The 21,046-nt window shown below is 49.3% G+C and overlaps 1 pseudogene across 1 annotated transcript; it reads left to right on the top strand.

The window, feature by feature from the left end:
- The first annotated feature begins 7,556 nt into the window (after window positions 1-7,556).
- On the top strand, window positions 7,557-13,531 carry LOC309649630 (sialic acid-binding Ig-like lectin 11; annotated as a pseudogene). Its single transcript has 5 exons — window positions 7,557-7,800; window positions 8,479-8,532; window positions 8,727-9,007; window positions 9,154-9,256; window positions 12,487-13,531. The product of its transcript is annotated as a sialic acid-binding Ig-like lectin 11 (transcript).
- The last annotated feature ends 7,515 nt before the right edge of the window (window positions 13,532-21,046 follow it).

Here is a 21,046-nt window from a genome sequence, read left to right as displayed (position 1 = left end):
GGGAAGGCAGCCTCACAGTAACAGGGCTGAGCTGGGGGTTAAGGTTGCCCAGAGGAGGGAGGGACTGAATCTCGCTGGAGAAGTCAGGCAGAACTTCCCAGGGGAGTCTGGGGAACAGTCGGGTGGTTCCTGGTGGTGGGAATTCACAGGGAGGAAGGATCAACAGGAGAAGACAGTGTTGCAAGCTCCAACCACGGGATTTTGATGAGAGGCGAAGCCAATCACTGCTCCACACTGCCTTTAATTCTGTGCTCAAAGGGAGGGACAGAATTCTGTCCTTTTCAGCTTTGGGTACCTCACCTCTAGACCGGTTCCAACATCCTTCTTTCTTTGCCCTGCCCTGCAGGACCCATTGCCCTAAACTTCCAGGAAAAGCAGGATAAAGTGGAGCTGACAAAGCCTGTGACAACGACATTCATACCTGGAGTCCCCATCATCCCTGGAATTACAAAAGTTCACAGACTCCTTAGAGACCTCAGGAACCCTGGAGTCTATGACAAACTCGGAGCCCACAGAGTCTCCTCAGCTCACAAAGCCCTCTCAAGCCCCACCTACCCCTCTCACTGGTTATCTATTGAACAGAGTTACTCTTGGGCCTGGTCATTGAACCCTTGAAAGCAAACTCTATGATCTGCCGTTTGGGTTAGCCAGAAGAAATATGCCCCATCCTGGGATGGTGTCAAAGGAAGGAAAAATAAATGTGAGACTGTGAAATAAGTCCACCAAGAAGTAGCTTTTGAGCCCCTGCTATGTGCCTAATACATGAAACATACAAGAGCCATCACATATGGATTGAATCCTCCCTTGAATGCTTACTGGTTATATGTCTTTGGATACGATCTTTTGCCCACCTCCCCCCCCTTCACTTTGAACTTCAGTATCCTCACTTGAGGTGTACCTGGGTAGAGAGTGAGTGAAAAGTGGTGTCCAGAGATACAAGAGGAGGAAAGACATAATGACATAAACGGCCCGAATGCCAAGATAAGGCATTGGGACTTTTCTGGTAGGGCCTTATCCTGATTCCCTTAGAATGTAAGTTCCATGAGAGCGGGGATCTTGTCTGTCTTGTTTTCTACTTTTATCACCAGCACCAGAATGGCTCCTAAAATAGGCTTTCAAAAATGTTTGTCGAATGATTGAATGATTAAGCTGTTGGAAGGTTCAAAGCAAAGTAGAGTGACCAGATATATAGTGAAAGATGATCCTAGGAGTAGTTATTGAGGTGTATTTAGAAGAGGTAAGACTGGAGGCAAAGTGCCCAGTGAGGAAGTTATTGCAATATTTCTTGGCCAGAAAGGAATACAAGGAATGAGAATGGGATTCTGGCATGAGAACGGACCATGGCTGTGTACTCCCTTCAGATTGGATGACAACCTCATTTTTGAAGCCAGATGCTGATAAGTTTTCAGAGTTTGGGGAAAGTATCATCTCTTTGCTGGGACATTATTTGTGAGTAAATCCAGGGGTTCTCCCTTCGTCACCAGTGAGATGGTCATCCTGTGCTCAGGGTAGGTGTTTATATAAGCCATGCATATATGCACGCAGTTCACACGTTTCACAGAAATATCAGCATCCACCGTGCGCCATACAATGAGGCAAAGAAGTCATACACTGGACCTCACAGTCTGCACAAGTACACAGACGATGAAGAAATAAACACAAAATGATAGCTTAAAATGTTGGTAACTGTCAGGAAAAGAGGAAAGAATGCGATGAGAAAGTCTAAGGGACCAGGGGAGGCACCTAGTTTGGACAGAGGGTCGGAGGAGGCCTCTCTGAGAAAGTGACACTTGTGCTGAGACCTGAAGGAGTAGGAGGAGCTAGTCAGAAGGAAAAGCATATTCTAGGCTCTGAGATGGGAGAGGTTTGGTGAGGTCAGGAGCCCAGAGCGGGTCTATGAGGATGGAGCTCAGATTGTGGGGTGAGCTCCCAAGGGGCCAGACCTTTCAGGACCTCCAAAACTCTGATGAGAAGTTGAAGTTTTTTTGTTTTTTTATAAATTTATTTATTTATTAATTTATTTATTTTTGGCTGCGTTGGGTCTTCGTTGCTGCGCGCAGGCTTTCTCTAGTTGCGGCGAGCGGGGGCTACTCTTCGTTGCGGTGCGCGGGCTTCTCGTTGCGGTGGCTTCTCTTGTTGCGGAGCACAGGCTCTAGGCGCGCGGGCTTCAGTAGTTGTGGCACACGGGCTCAGTAGTTGTGCCTCGCAGGTTCTAGACTGCACACTCAATAGTTGTGGCTCACGGGCTTAGTTACTCCGCGGCTTATGGGATCTTCCCAGACCGGGGCTCGAACCCATGTCCCCTGCACTGGCAGGCGGATTCTTAACCACTGCGCCACCAGGGAACCCCGAGGGTATTGTTTTAGATTAAGTGTCCCAGGATCCCTTTTTAATGGGAATTGTATTGACCATGCATTTTTGGCCTTCCCTGGGGTGCCACACTTCTGGCCTTACCTTTTCATAGACCTCGGGGTAAAGAGCTCAGTCTCCTTTTCTGGGGCGTCCATGAGTGCCATCTGCAGGCTTACAGTGTGCTGTGATGGGACCCTGATGTCAGGCTGTTCTGGTGAAAAAGTTACTTGAGCGTTTAATTTACAAAGGAGATCTCGGCCCAAAAGAGGGATTGGACACGCTGGCATATATAAGAAGCTGTGCTTCCAGGTGAGGTCCCCTAACTGGCATTCTAGAGGTTGTATGAGAGAACAATTTTGTCCTTCTCCAGAAACGCCTGTGACTGGGATGGATTGAGATGTTTTCTGTGCCACCGTGCTGTTTATCACAGAATATGTTGCACCCGTATCTATCAGAAAGTCAGTCAACTTGTCCGCCACTGTCAGAGTTACCCGGGGCTCCTGTGGGGCTTCTTCAGAGCGTTGCTCTCTCTCTACCATAGGAGAGGCTCCCGTCTTTCTTTTGTTCTTTTCCTTCTTATTCCTTAGCCGAGCGCAGTCTTTTTTCCAGTGCCCTTCCTCCTTACAGTAAGCACATCGTTCCCTCCCCAGCGGGGCTCACCTCTCTCCAGGCTACTCGCCTTCCGGGGATCCAGTGCTGCCACCAGATAAGTGGCATTAAGTCTTGCAAGAGCTCCTTTCGTTGTTCCCCGTTGTTGAACACTTTAAAAACAACATCTACCAATTGAGAAGAGTTCATTCCAAATGCACCATCTAACTTTGTAATTTTCTTCTTATATCTTGGGAGTTTTGCCCAATGAAGGTCATATTTACCATTCTCGATTTTTGGGGGCCTCAGGGTCTCCACCAGTGTAGCACCTATAAGCTTGATAAATTCTTTCTAGAAACTCTGATGGATCCTCATTGGGTTTTTGGTGTATCTCTTGAATTTTGTTTAAGCTCTTTTGCCTAGCTACTCCCTTTCGAAGGCCCGCTGAGATATACTTCCTGTAATGCTCTAGGTGCGGCGTATCTCCGTTATTAGGTTCGCAGTCAGGCTCAGGAGGAACGGCCAGATTTGCTTCTGGAGTTCCACCTGGGTCCGCTAGATGGAGCTGGTGCACTTCCTCTCTAGTCTTGTCAATGACCATCTTCCTTTCATCCCCAGTGAGCATCATATTCATAAGGGTGAGAATGTCCCCCCAAGAGGGATGGTGAGTGACAAAGATAGAAGTGAAAAGTTCAGTCATGTGGAGGGGGTCCTCTCGGTATGTAGGGTTATGGTTTTTCCAATTAAATCTGAAATTGAGAATGGATTGTGCATCCATAGAAACCCAGCTGATTGGCCATCTGCATTAAGGCCTCCTACGGGGTATCGGTGCAAGGGAAATTGCCTGCTCCAGAAGTGGCTCCTGGTCAAATGGGGTGCCCTCTTGGGTCACAGATGGTGATACAAACTAGGCCCCTGTACCCCAGAGGTTAACATAGAAACTTCTAATTTGTCCCCATAAGTAGGGGAAACAGGAGGTGGTGAAAGGAGTGAATATGTTGGTGGCATGGGGGCAGTCAGAACAACCACTGGTGTAGACTGCTCGGCCACTGGGGGAGCCAGGTTGGCCGGAGGGGGAGGTTAAGTTTTGAAATAATATGTCCTCAGTCTCATTTTCTCCCTCTCCCTCTTATAGAACAGATTTTCCCTTGGTTTTCCTTTCAGACCACTGTACCATAAGGCAGCAGCTGTCTGACTTCTTTTCCTCCTGATGCAATAGCATAAATTCTTCTACATATGGAATCTCATCATTTATACCTGCTCTCTCACAAAGCAATTCTAATTGCAAGATTGTATAATAAGTGAGCCATTCAAGGGCCATTGCTCTCCTGATCCTAACGTATATTGGGACCACACACTATACAATAGAATATCATCTCTTTCTTAGTCACAGACCCACAACTATATTTTGCCCATTTATTTAAGATACGTCCCAAAGTGCTTTCCTTAGGGACCGATGGAGTATTTCCCATATTTGTTAGTTCAAAAACAACAAAACATAAAAAGCACAAGCAAATTCCAATACCAAAAGCACAGATTCCATCACGAATGAATACAAAACAAAAGCAAAACAAACCAGTTCACAAATCGGGTATAGAGTCCAACAACAATTCCCCTCCTCAACAGGGCACTCCAATCCATGCAAAATAAACTGGCTTTTCCCCTAAAGGAAAAGCCTAAACTGAGAGGGGAGAATTTTCCTGGTTGTACACACCAGAGTTACTTACCCTACTGTATGGAGCCCGTCGGCTCCCAAATGTCGATTCCTGGCTCCAGCTGCCAAGTGCTGGGGCAGCCGGTGCCACTTCAGGGGATTTTGAAGGGAAGATCCTCAGGACAAGTGGTCCTGTCAGCTTCTAGGGCCTTACCCGAAAATTCCCCAAGCAGGGCCCACTGGCCACAAGCAGCAAGGCTCTTGGCTAACTTCGTCAAAATTTTTACCGAGCCCAAGCTCACTGTGCTTTACCCCACAACAGGCCAATAAATCAGGAGACAAGTTGTTGGGGCAAGGAATAACGACTTTAATCTGGAAGCTAGCAGACGGAGAAGATGGCAGACTCGTGCCTCAAAAAAACCATCACCCCTCAGTCCGAATTTGGGCTCCTTTTATACAGAGGAGGCAGAGGGGGAGGGGGAGGGGCCCACTGCAATTCCAACCAATGACTGAGCGGGACCTCTAACGGTGGCTGACTAACGGTCGTCGCTAACTGTCGCTCACTTGGGGGAGGGGCCCACTGAGACCCCAACCAATGGCTGAGCAGGACTCCTAACCGTTGCTCGCTTGGGGGCGGGGCCCACTACAATGCTGGCCAATGGCTGAGCAGGACCGCTACCGGTCACTAGCTTGACAGCCACGCCCCTGCCACGCCCCTATTGGTGCCTGTTGGTGCTGATGGTACGACCACTGTTATGGCTGGGTAAGTGGAATGAGAGGCAGGGTGGGAGGTGGTTGAGAAAGCCAAGGAAGTGCCGGGGTGGGTGTGGGTGCGGGGGTGGAAGCTGGGCTGGGCTGAGGTCAGGTGAAGTGGTGAGGACCTAAAGAATTAAGTGCATGATAAATAATACGTAATAGACATCTGCCATGTGCATTTTCTGTGCTTGCCATTGTGACCCACCACGTGTCCCATTTTCTCTACCCAACAACTCCCTGAGGAATTATAGTCCCCATTTCACAGAGGAGGAAACAGGCTTTGGGAGATTAAGCAACTTGGCCAAAGTCACTAGAAATTTAGCTAGTGGAGTGCCCAGCTCTTCTGACTCCTAGTTGCATTTTCATGCTCTGCCCCAGGCACTCTAGAACCCAAATGATCAATGTATCCACATCTGCTCTCTCAACATCATCACCTGTGTGGTAGGTGCTGTTAAGTCTTAGAGAAGACAAAAGGCATGGTGGCCCAGAGCCAAGTGTATCAAGATCCCCAATGCGATGAGTTGGGGACTGGACTTCACGTGTGGGAAGCCAGGGTCCAGGCCTGATGCCGTTACTCTTTTCTCTAGGACCTCAGGCAGGGTCCTTAATCTCTCTCTCTTTTTTCTTTTATAAGTTTATTTATTTTAGGCTGCGTTGGGTCTTTGTTACTGCGCGTGGGCTTTCTCTAGTTGCGGCGAGTGGGGGCTACTCTTCGCTGCACTGCACGGGCTTCTCATTGCGGTGGCTTCTCTTGCTGTGGAGCACGGGCTCTAGGCACGCGGGCTTCAGTAGTTGTGGTGCATGGGCTCAGTAGTTGTGTCTCGCGGGTCGTATAGCACAGGCTCAGTAGTTGTGGCTCACGGACTCTAGAGTGCAGTCTCAGTAGTTGTGGTGCACAGGCTTAGTTGCTCCACGGCATGTGGGATCTTCCCGGACCAGGGATCCAACCCGTGTCCCCTGCACTGGTGGAGGATTCTTAACCACTGCACCACCAGGGAAGTCCCTGTACCCATTTTTCTGATTTGAGAAACTAAGATACAGAAGTGATGCAACATGACCAAGGTTACAAGATACAGTTACTACCAACAACAAGAGAAATAAAAAATACCCAGCAGACTAGATTGGGGTGGTGCAGTTTGGGAGTCTTCAAGACCACCCTCAGGTTCAGTAACTCACAAGGACTCACAGAATTCAGCAGAACTATTCTATTCCTGGTTACAATTTATTTATTTATTTATTTATAAATTTATTTTATTTATTTATTTATTTTTGGCTGCGTTGGGTCTTCATTGCTGCACGTGGGCTTTCTCTAGTTGCGGCGAACAGGGGCTACTCTTCGTTGTGATGCGCGGGCTTCTCATTGCAGTGGCTTCTCTTGTTGCGGAGCACGGGCTCTAGGCACACGGGCTTCAGTAGTTGTGGCACACAGGCTCAGTAGTTGTGGCTCGGGAGCTCTAGAGCACAGGCTCCGTAGTTGTGGCGCATGGGCTTAGTTGCTCCATGGCATGTGGGATCTTCCTGGACCAAGGTTTGAACCCCTGCATTGACAGGCGGACTCTTTACCACTGTGCCACCAGGGAAGTCTCCCCTGGTTACGATTTATTATAGCAAAAGAACAGAGACTAAAATCAGCAGAGGGAAGAGCACATAGGGCAGGACCTAGGAGAGACCAGACGCCAGTTTCCAGTTGTCATCTCCCAGTGGACAGCACCCCTCCTCTCCCAGCAACAAAGTATGGGAAACTCACCAGACCTTGGTGTCCAGGGTTTTTATTGTGGCTCGATCGCATAATCATGGCAGACCACCCCCTTGGCTGACCTTTGTCTGCAGCCCCTCCAGAGATCAAATTGATACTGCATAGCCCAAGTCTTCCCCTAAATCATGCTTTTAGCATAGACTGTTTGGTGTGGCCCGAGGGCCCAGGTAAACCAAGACACTGGTCATTACTAGACAGAACATTGCAAGGGCCCAGAGCTTCCCACCCAGAACCTGGGCGAGAGCCAAGCCTTTCTAGGGTAAGATTAATCCTTTAATGCGCAGGTAGGATACTATAGGACACGAGGTGAGTCTTTTTCAACTTGAATCTCTCCCCACAGGATTACTTTTTCATGTGTTGGTAGAAGTCAAGAAGATACCAGTGAAAGAGAGCCTGTGCTCTGCAATCTCTTGTGTATTTGAATTTCCCAAAGAATCCCCAAGCAGCTCCATGACCCTGGCCTCCTGGCTCAGTAAAAGCATCAGCTCCCCTGTAGCTACGAATCAACCCAGTGCTGCCATAGATGGTAACACCAAGGACAGATCCCACACTATTTGGAGTCTCGAAGAGCAAGAATGTACTCAGCTGATCCACGACATACTCAAAAGGGACAACACGACGTACTTACTCTATGCAGATCTAGGAGAACACACGAGTGCTTTGCTGAGGGAGAATATCGATCTCTCCGTGTCAGGTGACATTCAATCTCATACAATGGATGGTTTGGAAAGAAGGAACTCCAGAAGGCGTTCTGGTAATTGTGTGGCTTTTGCTTCACCTGGTTCCGGGCTTTACAAAATCTTAGGTATTTCATTTTTACAACCATAATACAACTCAATTGGCACAGCTGATAACTTTTTCCCCCGAATAGGAATGGCAAAGAGGGGGGGAAGTGACTCGCCCAGCAGTATCCAGCCAGTAAGAGTTGGGGGTGTAAATGATCATAGATCAGCTGGGAAGGGGCAGAGCCTAAGGGAAGAGATGGATTGGGAGGGAGAAGGCAGAGTAGGAGGGAGTAGGCTAAGAGACAGGTAAAGAATCGAAGGCTATGTAGATCCTCAGAAAATTCACTCATCCTGTCTTGAAAGTCAAGGTTCTGGTTCAAGCTCTGCCACCTTAAGCAACTCTCTTCAGTTTGCTCACCTAGACCCTGAGGTGTGCCCCTTCCATATAGAGAAGGGAAATATACTTGTGAAAAGCCACCCAATAATAACGATCCCAGCTTCTATGAGGTGGTTGGATTAAGGGAGGGGTACCAAATGAGCTAATGGGTGGGAAAGCACTTTGCAACCTGCAACACTGTGCATCACTGAAGTGTCCATGAGGGTCCCTTGTCTCCAAGTTTTGGGTCCAATCTGTCTCTCTCCTCCAGACCTGACCCAGAAACCAGAGCGCCACATCCCAGAGATTCTTGCAGCTGGGGGACGTATGTCCTTGGCCTGTGCCTTCAGAAGCACCTGCAAAGAAACCAAAGCCCTCTTCCTCTCCTGGACCTCTGGGCTTCCGGAAAGTCTTTCTGAAGCCCCATGTGCATCACAAATAAGGAGAAGGCTGGGTCCTGGAGGAAGCAGAGAAGGGAAGTCAGGATGCTTGCTGACTCTTGACTCTGCTTCCCTACAGCCCCCGCCAGGCTGCTTTATTCTTCTTGTTCCTTGGAGAAGATTCTGCAGTGCAACTGTTCCTTCCACGGGATCCCCACGCCCTCCGTGCAGTGGTTGATGGGAGGTGTTCCCGTGGGTCTGAACAACATGAATAACATCCTGCAGGTGACTTTTAGCATAATTGCCCCTTGGACCAACAGCACCATCAGCCTCCTCGGGGAGCCTGAAATAGTCACGGGCCTCCACTGTGAGGGGAAGAACCAATACGAATCCATACTTCAAGCATCTTCCTCATAACAGGTAAGTGTACAGGGGTCTAGTTACTGGGCTAGAATGACAGCACCTAGGGACCAGGATGAGGCTGGGTACAGAGCCGGAGGAAAGAGTCGTGCCTCAGAATTTACAGCCATAGGAGAAAAACTACTCTCACTTCCCTCTGATTCCAGATAAGAATTCAGTTTCCAGTGCGTTCGTGAAAGGGCTGATCCAGGGCATTGCGTATGGGTCCATTAGATCAGCACTGTTCTTCTTCTTCCTTGTCCTCCTTGCGTGCGTATCAAGTTAAAATTCATCAGCAAGCCTTCCCCAAAGCCTACCACATTCATTTACATTCTTTATTTCCTACCTTATGATTCTTCCAGTTAATCCAGCTCTGTCAGTTTTCTTGATACAGACGCTCACATCGTTAAATTTCAGCCGTTCTTCTTTTCCAGTTTTCCATTTAAGGCTATAAATTTCCCCGTAAGCATGACGGTAGCTGAATCTCACAAATTTTAATATAAAGTCTTCTATTATCTTTTGGTTAAAATATCTCTAATTTCCATTATTATTTTTTGACCCATAGAGGTTTTTTTTAGAGGCATCAATATTTTCTAATAATCCTCATTTCTTTATTTCTATTTAAATCCAATAAGGTCAAAGAATATGCTATGCATGATTTCAGTTCTTTATTTCTTTGTGACAAAATTTTTGTTTAGTTTATATAAATAAATATTCCAAGGTGGGCTTGAAAAGAATATGCATTCTATGCTTGTTGAATGCAGTGTTTTATATAAATATCATATATATGTATATGTGTATACATATATATCCTTTAAACCAAATTTATTAGTCATGTTGTTTAAATCTTCTCGAGCTGTACTGTGACTTCTGCTTGGTGCCCTTCTCTACACTTCATCTCCCATCCCTGAACCCCTCTCTTACCTGGCTGACGTTTACTCATTGTTTAGGACTCAACTCACAGCTCTTCCATCATGTGCTCCAGAAAACCTTCCCTGGTACCTGGGCTGGGTGCCTTTTCAGGGCCCCCATAGCCATCTGGGCTTTGGGGTATTAGCACTAATGGTTTCACTCTGATGTGACTAAGTGTGGATATCTTTTTTTGTTTGTTGTTATATTTGTTTGACCTCTTTAATCTCTGCGTTGGTGTCTTTTATCAGTCCTGGAAAAGTCTCAACCATTCTTTCATATATGCCTCTGCCCTTTCCTTTCACTATGGGATTCTCATTTAATATTTGTCAAAGCTTCTTTCTCTTTTTTTTTTCCTCTAACCTTGTCTCCTGTATTTTCCAAGGATATAGACAAGTAAACAAGTGCTGGGTTAGAGGTCTGCACAAGGAAGATTCTAAGGGAAACTTACCCCTTCAGTATCTCCTTATCCCTTGGGAGCAAGCATCAATACTGCCCAGAAATCCGTCAGCCTACCTCTAGCCAGCCCTTTCCGACATAGCACTCTGTCAGTACTACAAATATTTTCCTTTTTCCCCCAACTCTCTTATCTCTTCTCCTCTCACTCTTAGCAATAAGGTTTCCCTACTTCGCAGGAAAAAAGCAGCTCCCCAAACCTACAGAGTTATTTACTATGGGCACTGATGATTTACTCCTTGCCTTTTTCAGAGAAAGAGGCATCCCTTTTCCCGTCCAAGGTTAGCCCTACCTCCTTTGCTTGGGAATCCATCTCCTCCACACTCCATTAATCATTCCTCCTGTCTCTTAAATTATCAATCACTCTTTCTTCACTGGGTCTTTCTCTGAATCATATAAGCATGTCCAAATCTCTCTCACCTCAGCCCCACAAACTCCTTCTATGTACCATCCAGTGTTTAAAATCCAATAGCAGATGTTCTTTTTCTGGTTCACCTTTAAGTGACATTTATCACTGGGTGGCCATTTGTGATTGGATCCTACCCAGTGGCTCCTTTCCGGAGGGAAGAAATATGGCAAAACCATCTTCTGAAAGTGATGTGGGTGGGAGCAGGGGTGAGGGGTAGAGAATTAAGAAGAGGGACAGTGTTAGGTGTGGTCAGAATAGTCACTGAGGAGAATAATTGGGATCTGTACAAGGACAAGGAAAACACTTGGTAAGCAGCACCAAAGGCCCAGCAGTGACTGGAGGTGATTAATTTTTTTTTTTTTTTGGAGATTATTAATTGTTAATGGCACCAAGCGTCATTGCCCTGTGATGTTTCCTCCCACCAGTGGTCATTGGAAAGAAAGAGTAGATGGTGGCATTGATCTAGGTTTGGGTCTTTGCAGGCAGGGTCCCATGGAAGGGTGATGGGGTGGGGGAAAGGGAGGCAGGGAAGCTGGAGGGAGAGAGCGCTTCAAGTGGGCAACCAGTTGTACCCTGTGGGGTTGGGAAGGAAGGGAAACCACGAGGGTCTTCACAGGTGCTAGAGAACATGGTGTCTTGGCCTTGAAGTTTCCACCTGTGGGATCAAAGAAGAGGAACACGAGATTGGAATGGCAGCACGGGAAAGCTGATAGAGTAGAACCAGGGAGAGCATGGGGGCATTGGGGTTCATATTTTCACAGGTGGAAAACTTTGGAGGATAATGGAAACTTGGTGGTTATTAAGGGAGATAAGTTGCATTAGTCAGAAGTCTTCCAGTTGTGGGTGACCAGAGCTGAACTCAACAAGTTCAAGACGACTTGACGACAGTTCTGGTTGCTTGTTCTCATAATCTCCCGGCCCGATTACCTAAGCCATGATTTTAAGCCATGATCGTTTTAATGTATCTCACAATTTCATAGATCAGGAATGTGGGTAGGACCCAACTGGATGAGTCTTCTGCCCTCCTGTGCCATCTACTGAGGTCACGTGGTGGTCTTTAGCTAGCAGCTGGGCTGGGCAGTGGCATTTTGATGGGGACCGTCAGAAGATTGCTGGGCCCCTCTCCCTTTCCCTGGCCTCTCATCGTGGTCTCTTCCAAGGCATAAGTTGCCAGTCCCGTTTAGGGCTAGACCTGGAATTGACAGTGTCATTTCTGCCATATTCTTTTACAAAAAGTCATAAGCTAGTCAAGATTCAAGGGGAGAGGAAATAAACCCCACCTCTCCATGGGAGGAGTGCCCAAAACTTACAACTGTGAAAAGACTAAGGGAACTCTCTGTACACTGATAAGCACAGATATGCCAGGAATATTGAGAAAGAAAAGAGATGCAGAAGAGATTTGTCTAGGGAATTCCCTGGCTGTCCAGGGGTTAGGACCCCGTGCTCTCACTGCCGAGGGCGTGGGTTCGATCCCTGGTCGGGGAACTAAGATCCCACAAGCTGTGCAGCACAGCCAAAAAAATATTTTTTTAATTAAAAAAAAAAAAGATTTGTCTATAAAAAAAATGCATACGTATCGAGACTTTAGGGGGCCAGGAGAGAAGCAGAGGAAAGGTACAGTCATGAAGGGCCACGAGGCTGGAGGGCTGGGACTTTTGTCCCAGGGGACACGGGGGCGCCATGGGAGGGCTGTGAACAGCATTAACCATGGGGCTCACTGCCTTAGAATGAAGATGCGTAAGTGGTGGGAGGAGAGTCATATTCCCATGGCCAGTGAGGCCCTGATCCTCAAGAAACCAGAGCTGCTGGAGGAGCCAGAAACACCCAAGGAGTCTGAAGCTGAAACCTCACCTGCTTCTGTCAGAGCTAAGTCCCTGGGCTGGGCTGCTGCACAGTTGAGGCCACCAGAGGGCACGCGTTAGACACAAAGATGCCCAGAGCCCCCGGATACCTGGCAACCGGCCGGGAGACCCAGGGCTCAGCCAAAGCAGAGCATCTGTCTGCTTCTTCAAGCCGAGGCCCCATTCCAGCAGCCAAGCCCCCTGTGCCCCAGCTGGTGACAACCCTGAGGGATCCCAGCCCCACCTGCTGCCCCGCCCACAGGCAGCCCTTGCCCCACCAGGAAAGGAGAGCAAAATCTAGAAGGGGGCTTATGAGTCCGCTCGTGCTGCCATAAGAAAGCACCACAGACTTGAGGGCTTAAACAACAGAAATTTATTTTTTCACGATTCCGGAAACTACAAGTCCAAGATCAAGGTGAGGGCAGGGTTGATTCCTTCTGAGGCCTCTCCCCTTGGCTCGTAGACGGTCATCTTCCTCTTGTGTCCTCACGTGGTCACCCTTCTGTGTATGTCTGTGTCCTAATCTCCTCCTTATTGAGGGCACCAGTCCTATTGGATTAGGGCCCACCCACGTGACCTCATTTTACCACATCTCTTTAAAGGTCGTGTCTCCAAACAAAGTCACATTCTGAGGTGCTGAGGATTAGGGCTTCAACGTATGGATGGGGTGACGCGGGGAAGGGACACAATTCAACCCATAACAGAGGCTTCAAGGAGCTAATTGGATCCCTCCGTTTGTGGGAGACCCTTCAAGGGGAAGGGGCTTGCCCACGGCAGAGGGACGCCAGGATCTGGTTCTCCCACAGTCTAGGGCTCTTGAGAGAGAAAGAAGACCGCAGACACGTGAACTCCAGGACAGATCAAGCCCAGCACGTGGCTCACAGCCGCCTAGATGCAGCGGCCCGGGCAGACCCGCGCAGACCCGCAGGGCAGGAGCGGCGGCTACAATTGAGAAGCTAAGGCCAAAGGCCCTGCCCAGCACTCACCCATTCACTGGGCAGACACCCCCCCAGGCCTCCCGTCCGCCCACACGCCTGCTCCCTGCCCTGGAGGAGCGGGGTCTGCACCGGCCTCCGTCACCCAGGAGCACAGGTGAAATACAAGAACCCTGTAGGGGGCGGTACTAGGGTATGGGCTGTTAACGTGGCAGAGGCCACATGGGACCCTGTGAACCAGAGTGACAGCGACCACCGACCAAGTCCATCCCCAGCATTCTACAGGGAGAGAAACTGAGACCCGCAGAAGGGAAGTGAGACCCTATAGGTCCCTCCGCAGGGACTCTGGGGATCCTCCCCATCCTCACACGGCAAACGGGGAAACTGAGGCTCACAGCGCCCCAGGCCACACAGCAAGACCTTGCCCTGCTCAGGACCCCTGGGTCCCTGGAGCAGCTATCCGGGTCCCTGATCATTTTCTCCCGACCTTATAAGCCTCCAGTGCAGAGGCTGCAAACTCAAGCCCACAGGAGCCAGGCGGGTAGCAAAACAAGTGCCTGGCGGGACCGCATCCACCTTGAGAGCAGGTGCCCCACCTGAAGGGGCCGCCCCGCAGCCGCTGTCTCCACTCCCACGCCTTCCACCACCCACCCGCCCCGAGCAGGAATAGGATCTCTATGGCCGGATCTGCGGGGTTTTTTTCCCCAGAGATCCAGATTTCCGTGGGAAATTTCTGGATTCAAACACGTTGATAATCGGGACCATGTTTTTTAAAAAACAGCATGGGCCCAGGAAAAGCCATACGTGGGCCTCTCATTTGCAAATCTCATCAGAAGCACAGACGTAGGGGGGTCTCCCTTTCTCTAAACCCAACCCCTGCCAACAGGAGGTGTCCTTATTCAGAGTTCAAACACCCCAGGCCAAGCGCAAACAGACCCCCGGCTCAGGGCTGGGAAGATGAGGACGAGTCCCCGGGGGAGAGGGAAGGTCCAGGAAGTCATTCACTCGCGCTGCCACGAACGTCCCCGGAGGCCTCCCGTGGGCCAGGCCCCGGAGGGAGGGCCCGGAGATGAGTCAGATCCAGGTCCTGCCCGCAAGGAATCCAGGTTGTCACAGCCTGCGCGGCCAGGGGCTGTGTACAGGGAGCCTCTGGGAGGGCGGGGGGCCGGCACTGGGGAAGGGGGGGGGCTTGACCTCACCTGGGGAGCTGGAGCGGTGCCACCTGAGCTGGGAGGGCTGATGGCAGTCCGGGCACAGTAAGCCACAGGATCAAAACCAGGGGGCACCCAGGGGGCTTGGAGCGCTCCAGCCAGGGCAGGGCAAGCAGAGGGTCTTGGCAGGGGGCAGACGACAGGGAGAAACAAGCCAGGCAAGGTGCCACTGGCTGCGCCTGGATAAGGCTCCCTGCAAACAGGCCTCAACCTTCACCCAATCCACTCTCAGGAGAACCAGGAGGGGCCGTGCCTGGCCGGCTCCCCCCACCCTCCAGGACGAACCGGGTGGAGAAGCCAGAGCTGGGGTATTGCATTAAAAAAATATATATGCAGCTTATGAGCTTATGACCTGCTAACTGGGGAGGCAGAAGCCACCCATACGGGGCTGGCATATGGCTCCCGCAGCATCCAACTCCCACTTTGGGGAAGGTGCGGTTTCAATAGCGTCACAGGATTTTGGTGACTTACAGATCCCAGACGCAAGGGGGCGCGGTTGAGCCGGGGAAGGGCAGTCCTCCACCCCCGGGCACTGGCAAGCCCGAGGGTAGCAGCACCTATTACTTGTAAGGTGGTTGGGGCCAGGTCACTAACTGTTCTCGGGCTTAACTCTAAGTGGTTATTTTATTTTTTTTATTTTTATTTTTTTTAAATAAATTTATTTATTTATTATATTTGGCTGCGTTGGGTCTTTGTTGCTGCGCGTGGGCTTTCTCTAGTTGCGGAGAGCGGGGGCTACTCTTTGTTGTGATGCGCGGGCTTCTTGTTGCGGTGGCTTCTCTTGTTGCGGAGCACGGGCTCTAGGCTCGCGGGCTCAGTAGTTGTGGCTCGAGGGCTCTAGAGCGCAGGCTCAGTAGTTGTGGCACACAGGCTTAGTTGCTCCGCGGCATGTGGGATCTTCCCAGACCAGGGCTCGAACCCGTGTCCCCTGCATTGGCAGGCGGATTCTTAACCACTGTGTCACCAGGGGAGCCCCCAAGTGGTTATTCTAAAAGGTGTCTTGGGAAAAACAAAGCGTGAACTTATGGCGAGCATCCTACACTCAAGTCCTTATCTAACGTTCAGACTCCGGGTGTGAGCAGAGTAATCATGCTATAAAACACCGAGACACAAGTGGGAAAAGCAAAGTCATTTTCCTCAAAAGTTGTTTTTCTCATTGTAAGAACACACGTGGCAACATCCTTGAGTTCGACTTCAAAGACCCCACACTCCACCAGTTAGGGGCTCGTGGAGACACGGAGACGGAACTCAGGAGAAATGGTACGTCCTCCTGGGTGGGCGGCAGGGTGGGGGCGGCAGGGAGCCGGCAGCAGCGCCATGAATAAAGATGAGGTTGGAAAGTGGAACATGTTCCTAGAAGTGGTTACAGGGCTGACCTTTTCCTCCAGAGTCAAGAGAGAGACACGAGAGGGCGCTAAGGGGTCAGACACGGCTCCAACCCCAGGCTGTGTGATATTGGGCCAGGCACAGCCTCTCTGCACCAGGATAAGAATCAAATGCTTGAAATGTAGTCGTGCACAGGGGGGCCCCCACGCAGAGGGCCCCCAGGAACCTACAGCTCACCCCCTTCTGAGCAGACATTTGCTGATGCCCACTGTGTTTCAGCAATTCACGGGAAGGATCCCAGAACTCTGCAAAGCTGTCATGCTCACGGTTTATTGCAGCAAAAGGATAGAGATTAAAACTAGCCATGGGGGCTTCCCTGGTGGCGCAGTGGTTATAAGAATCCGCCTGCCAGTGCAGGGGACACGGGTTCAAGCCCTGGTCCAGGAAGATCCCACATGCCACGGAGCAACTAAGCCCGCCTGCCCCACATCTACTGAAGCCCGAGCACCTAGAGCCCGTGCTCCGCAACAAGAGAAGCCACCGCAACGAGAAGCCCGCGCACCGCAACGAAGAGTAGCCCCCGCTTGCCACAGCCAGAGAAAAGCCTGCGCGCAGCAACGAAAACTCCAGGCAGCCAAAAATAAATAAATAAATAAACAAATTTTATTTTGGAAAAAAAAAAAACTAGCCATGGGAAGAGCACACAGGGCAGAGTCCCAGAGAGGCCAGGAGCCTCCAGTGGTCCTGTCCCAGTGGAGTGGGAAGTCTGCGTGATCCCCCAGCAACAACGTGTGACAAGACACAGAGTGTTGTCGACAAGGGCTGCTCACCTGAGCCTCGGTGTCCAGGGTTTTATTGGAGGCTGGTTATGTAGCTCTTAGTTTCCGGGGCCACCACCCACCAGGAGGTCAAGCTGCTACCACACGACCCAGGGCATCCCCCATAAATCACACTGTTAGCATAGACTATCTGGTGTGGCCCAAGGTCCCCAGATAAACAAAGACACTCGTATCAGGACATTCCAAGGGCTTAGAGGTTCCCTCCCAGGAGCCAGTCCTCTGTTCAGAATGGGCAGGGTTTGGACAACCCAGGCCTGCTGCATTAACCCTTCACTGCACACCTGTCTGAGGCCAGGTGGAAGTTCAGGAGATGCAGGTGAGTCAGCCGAGATGAGGATAAGAGCATCCTCCTCTGAGAGATGATGGGACTCGGTGGTCTAGGCTGTTTAGTGCCCACCTCTGAGCCTTGGCATCTCCCACTCACAGAGCCCTGCCCAGCCCCTCCCACCCCCCTGGGTTGACCTGTGTCCCAGTCTGGACAGGGGGAGGCCTGTCTCATCTCTGCACCCCTGCACTGCTCAGCACGGAGTGTGGAAACATTTGCCAGATGAGCAACAGAAGGAAGGAATGAGAAACCGTGAGGGAGAGACAGAAAGGTGGGGACAGAGACGGAAAGAGACAGATGGCAACCGAGCTGGAGAATGACACGGAGGCGGAGACAGGGACATAAACCAGAGAGAGAGAAGGGTGAAGGGGAGGTGCACAGAGGGAGAGAAAGAGGAGCTCACGGGAAGACAGATCGGTATAAACCCCTTCTGTCCCTTCAGGAGGTGATGGCAACAACCATGATAATGGCCCTGGCCAGGACTGAGTGACCCAAGCCCTCGGCCCTTATCCACTTAACCCAGTGGCCCTGTGGTCTGGTCATTGCGACCCTTTCACAGAGCAGGAACCTGAGACCCAGAGAGGTTCAGAAGCCTACCTATGGTCACACTGCAACCTTGTGAGATGGGAGCTAGGCCCCCACCCCTACCCTCGAGGATGAGGACGCTGAGATTCACAAAGGGGAGGGTCCTTCCCAGGGACTCACAGCCTGAGAGGCAAAGCCAAATCCATCCGGGTGCACCTGCCCTCTCCTGGCTGCTCCTAGGAGCTGGGCCCATCAGGATCACTTCTCCGCATCTCCCAGACAGGCTGGCGCATGGTCCTCCTTCCCAGAGACAAACACTGTTCTGGTGCCTAGTGTCTCCTCCCAGAGAGGTGGGTCTCAACCAGGAGCCATGTTGCGCCTCCCAGGGGACAGTCTGGGTTGTCATGACATCTAGTGGGTGGAGTTCTGGAATGCTGCTTAACACCCTTCAACACACGGGGCAGCCCCCACCACAAAGAATCACCCAGCCCCAAACGTCAGCAATGCCAAGACTGAGAAAGCCTCTTCTAGAGGAATAAGATGGACATACAAGCATACGTGTGTGTTACACATTTGCGTTATGTACTTTGCTTCCTTTCACTTACAGAATACCACACAGTCTGTATCACTAACCTCACTCCTTACCAGCTGCCTATCAATGCATATAATATATCGAACCAGTCCCTTGTTGAGTATTCAGGTAGTTTGTCCTCTGAGCACTGCAGACAACGCTACATTGATGATCTGGTCCCTCAGTCGTTGGGCATGAACGAGAATACACCTGCATGAGAAAATTCTGGATGTGGACTTTCAAGGTTAAGGGTGAGGTACATAGTTTTCAGGGATAATGCCAACTTGCCCTTCATAGAAAGGGAACCGATTTCCCTCTTGTCAACAACTGCCATCGCCAACCTGGTGTGTTTCTGGGTCCTTTGAACTTTGCCTATCTAGTGTATGAAAAAATAGTACCTGTGGCCATCAGAATCTTTATTTCACTTGTTAGGTGTGAAATGGAGCATCTTCTGCACTCCTGAGCCATCTTCAGGGGGCTTTGGGCCTCGACTGTGAAACCCCAATAGTGTTAGGACAGCAGGGGTCCTGGCCGGAAAGAGACAGCCACTTCCAGTGGGATTCCTAAACAGACTTTGTGATAAAGGTACCATTCACAGAGGTGCGAGCAGGGTTAGGGATACAGGGATGGTAAGGCTCCCAGGAACCAGCAACAGAAGGAAAAGATTCCTTCCAAATTCTGCTGCGTCCTTGAGGAACTAGGGAGAGTAATGGTGTCTCTGAGGCCTTACTGAGAACCAGAGCCGTAGCCAAGGGGCCACCTGACAGGCCCCAAGGTAGGGCAGCGGGCAAGGACCAGAGCATTCTCCAGCCGCCCTTCAGTGTTCTGCCTGTGCCTCCCTTTGGCCAGACCCCCCTTGAGGTCAAAGGGCAAGTAAGCTTACAGGGTATGAGAGTTCCAGGTGCTCCACATCCTTGCCAACACTTGCTACTATCAATCCTTTTAGCCATTCTAGCGGGTGAATAGGGGTATCTCACTGTGGTCTTGATTTGATTTCCCTGATGACTAATGGTGTTGGGTATTTTTTTCATGTGCTTATTAGAAATCCTCTTTCTGTGAAGTATTTGTTCAAGTCTTTTGCCCATTTAAAAATTGAGTCGTCTCTTTTTTTGTTGATTTGTGGGAGCTCTTTATATTGATATAGTCTGGCTATAAGTTTGTTATCAGATACACATATGGCAAATGTCTTCAGCTGTGTCTACAGCTTTGGGGAATTCCTTTACTTTTTTACTTCTCTATGTCTGTTTCCTCATCTGTGAAACAGAGGTAAAGATAAGACAGGCCCACAGGGACATCATAAAGCTTCAAGGAGAATGTAAAATGTGCTCAGAAAGATGCCTGCATGTAGGAAGTGCTCATATTGTCATCAGTCCTGGGATGGGTCATTCCAGGAAGAGGGAACCCCATCCTCATCCTAAGCCCCATCATAGGGAAGCAATAAATGACCTTTTGCCAGGATCCCAATGGATTATGTACAAGGGTGTGTTGGTACAATGGCTCTCAAACAAAAAGTCCTGATTTGTAGTGTTTGCCAGTTGCCACAGTGTAAATACTTCCATCATGTCCAATTTCAGGCTAACAATGGTTTAACATCCATTTTGCAAAATTCCTGAAAATTTAACCATCAGTTCTCACAAATCAGCGTGAACAAGCAGCGGCACACCACCAGCTCTTACGCCACCTGGCTGTGTTAACGTAGGTGGGTCCCTTTCCCTCTCTGGATCTTTGTTCTCTCCATCTATCCAAATAAGGCTAGTAACTCATCCAACCCATGCATACAGTACATATTTGTTGAGTACCTACTAGGTGTCAGTCACTGGGCTAAGCTCTGGAGATAAGCCTTGAGCAAAAGCAGACAAAAAACAAACAAAGAACCTGTCCTAGATGCTCAACATTGCTAATCACCAGAGAAATGAAAATCAAAACCATAATGAGCTCTCACCTCACGCCTGTCAGAATGGCTACCAGCAAAAAGAGCACAAATAACAAATGCTGGTGAGGATGTGGAGAAAAGAGAACTCTTCTACACTGTTGGGGGGAATGTAAATTGGTGCAGCCACTGTGGAAAACAGTATGGAAGTTCCTCAAAAAAATAAAATAGAACAACCATATGATCCAGCAATTCTACTCCTGGGCATATATCCAAAGAAAATGAAAAACATTAATTTGAAAAGACACATGCACCCCAGTGTTCATAGCAGCATTATTTACAATAGCCAAGACATGGTAGCAACCTAAGTGTCCATCAACAGATAAATGAATAAATATTCATATATGTATATATATGAATACTATTCAGCCAAAAAGAAAAAGAATGAAATTTTGCCTTTTGCAACAACATGGATGAACCCGGAGGGTATTATGCTTAGTAAAATAAGTCAGACAGACAAATACTGTATGATATCACTTATATGTGGAATCTAAAAAATAAAATAAATGGATGAATATTACAAAACAGAAACAGACTCACAGATATAGAGAACAAACTAGTGGTTACCAGCGGGGAGAGGGAAGGATGGAGGGGCAAGATGGGGCAGAGGATTAAGAGGTACAAACTACTATGTATAAAAGAAATAAACTATAAGATTATATTGTATAGCACAGGGAATATAGCCACTATTTTATGACTTTAAATGGAGTATAATCTGTAAAAATTTTGAATCACTATATTGTACACCTGAAACTAATATTGCAAATCAACTATACCTCAATT

The sequence above is a fragment of the Balaenoptera physalus genome, assembly GCF_965194825.1.
Source record: "Balaenoptera physalus genome assembly, chromosome: 19".
Classification (NCBI taxonomy): domain Eukaryota; kingdom Metazoa; phylum Chordata; class Mammalia; order Artiodactyla; family Balaenopteridae; genus Balaenoptera; species Balaenoptera physalus.
This window is presented reverse-complemented; position numbering and strand designations above follow the sequence as displayed.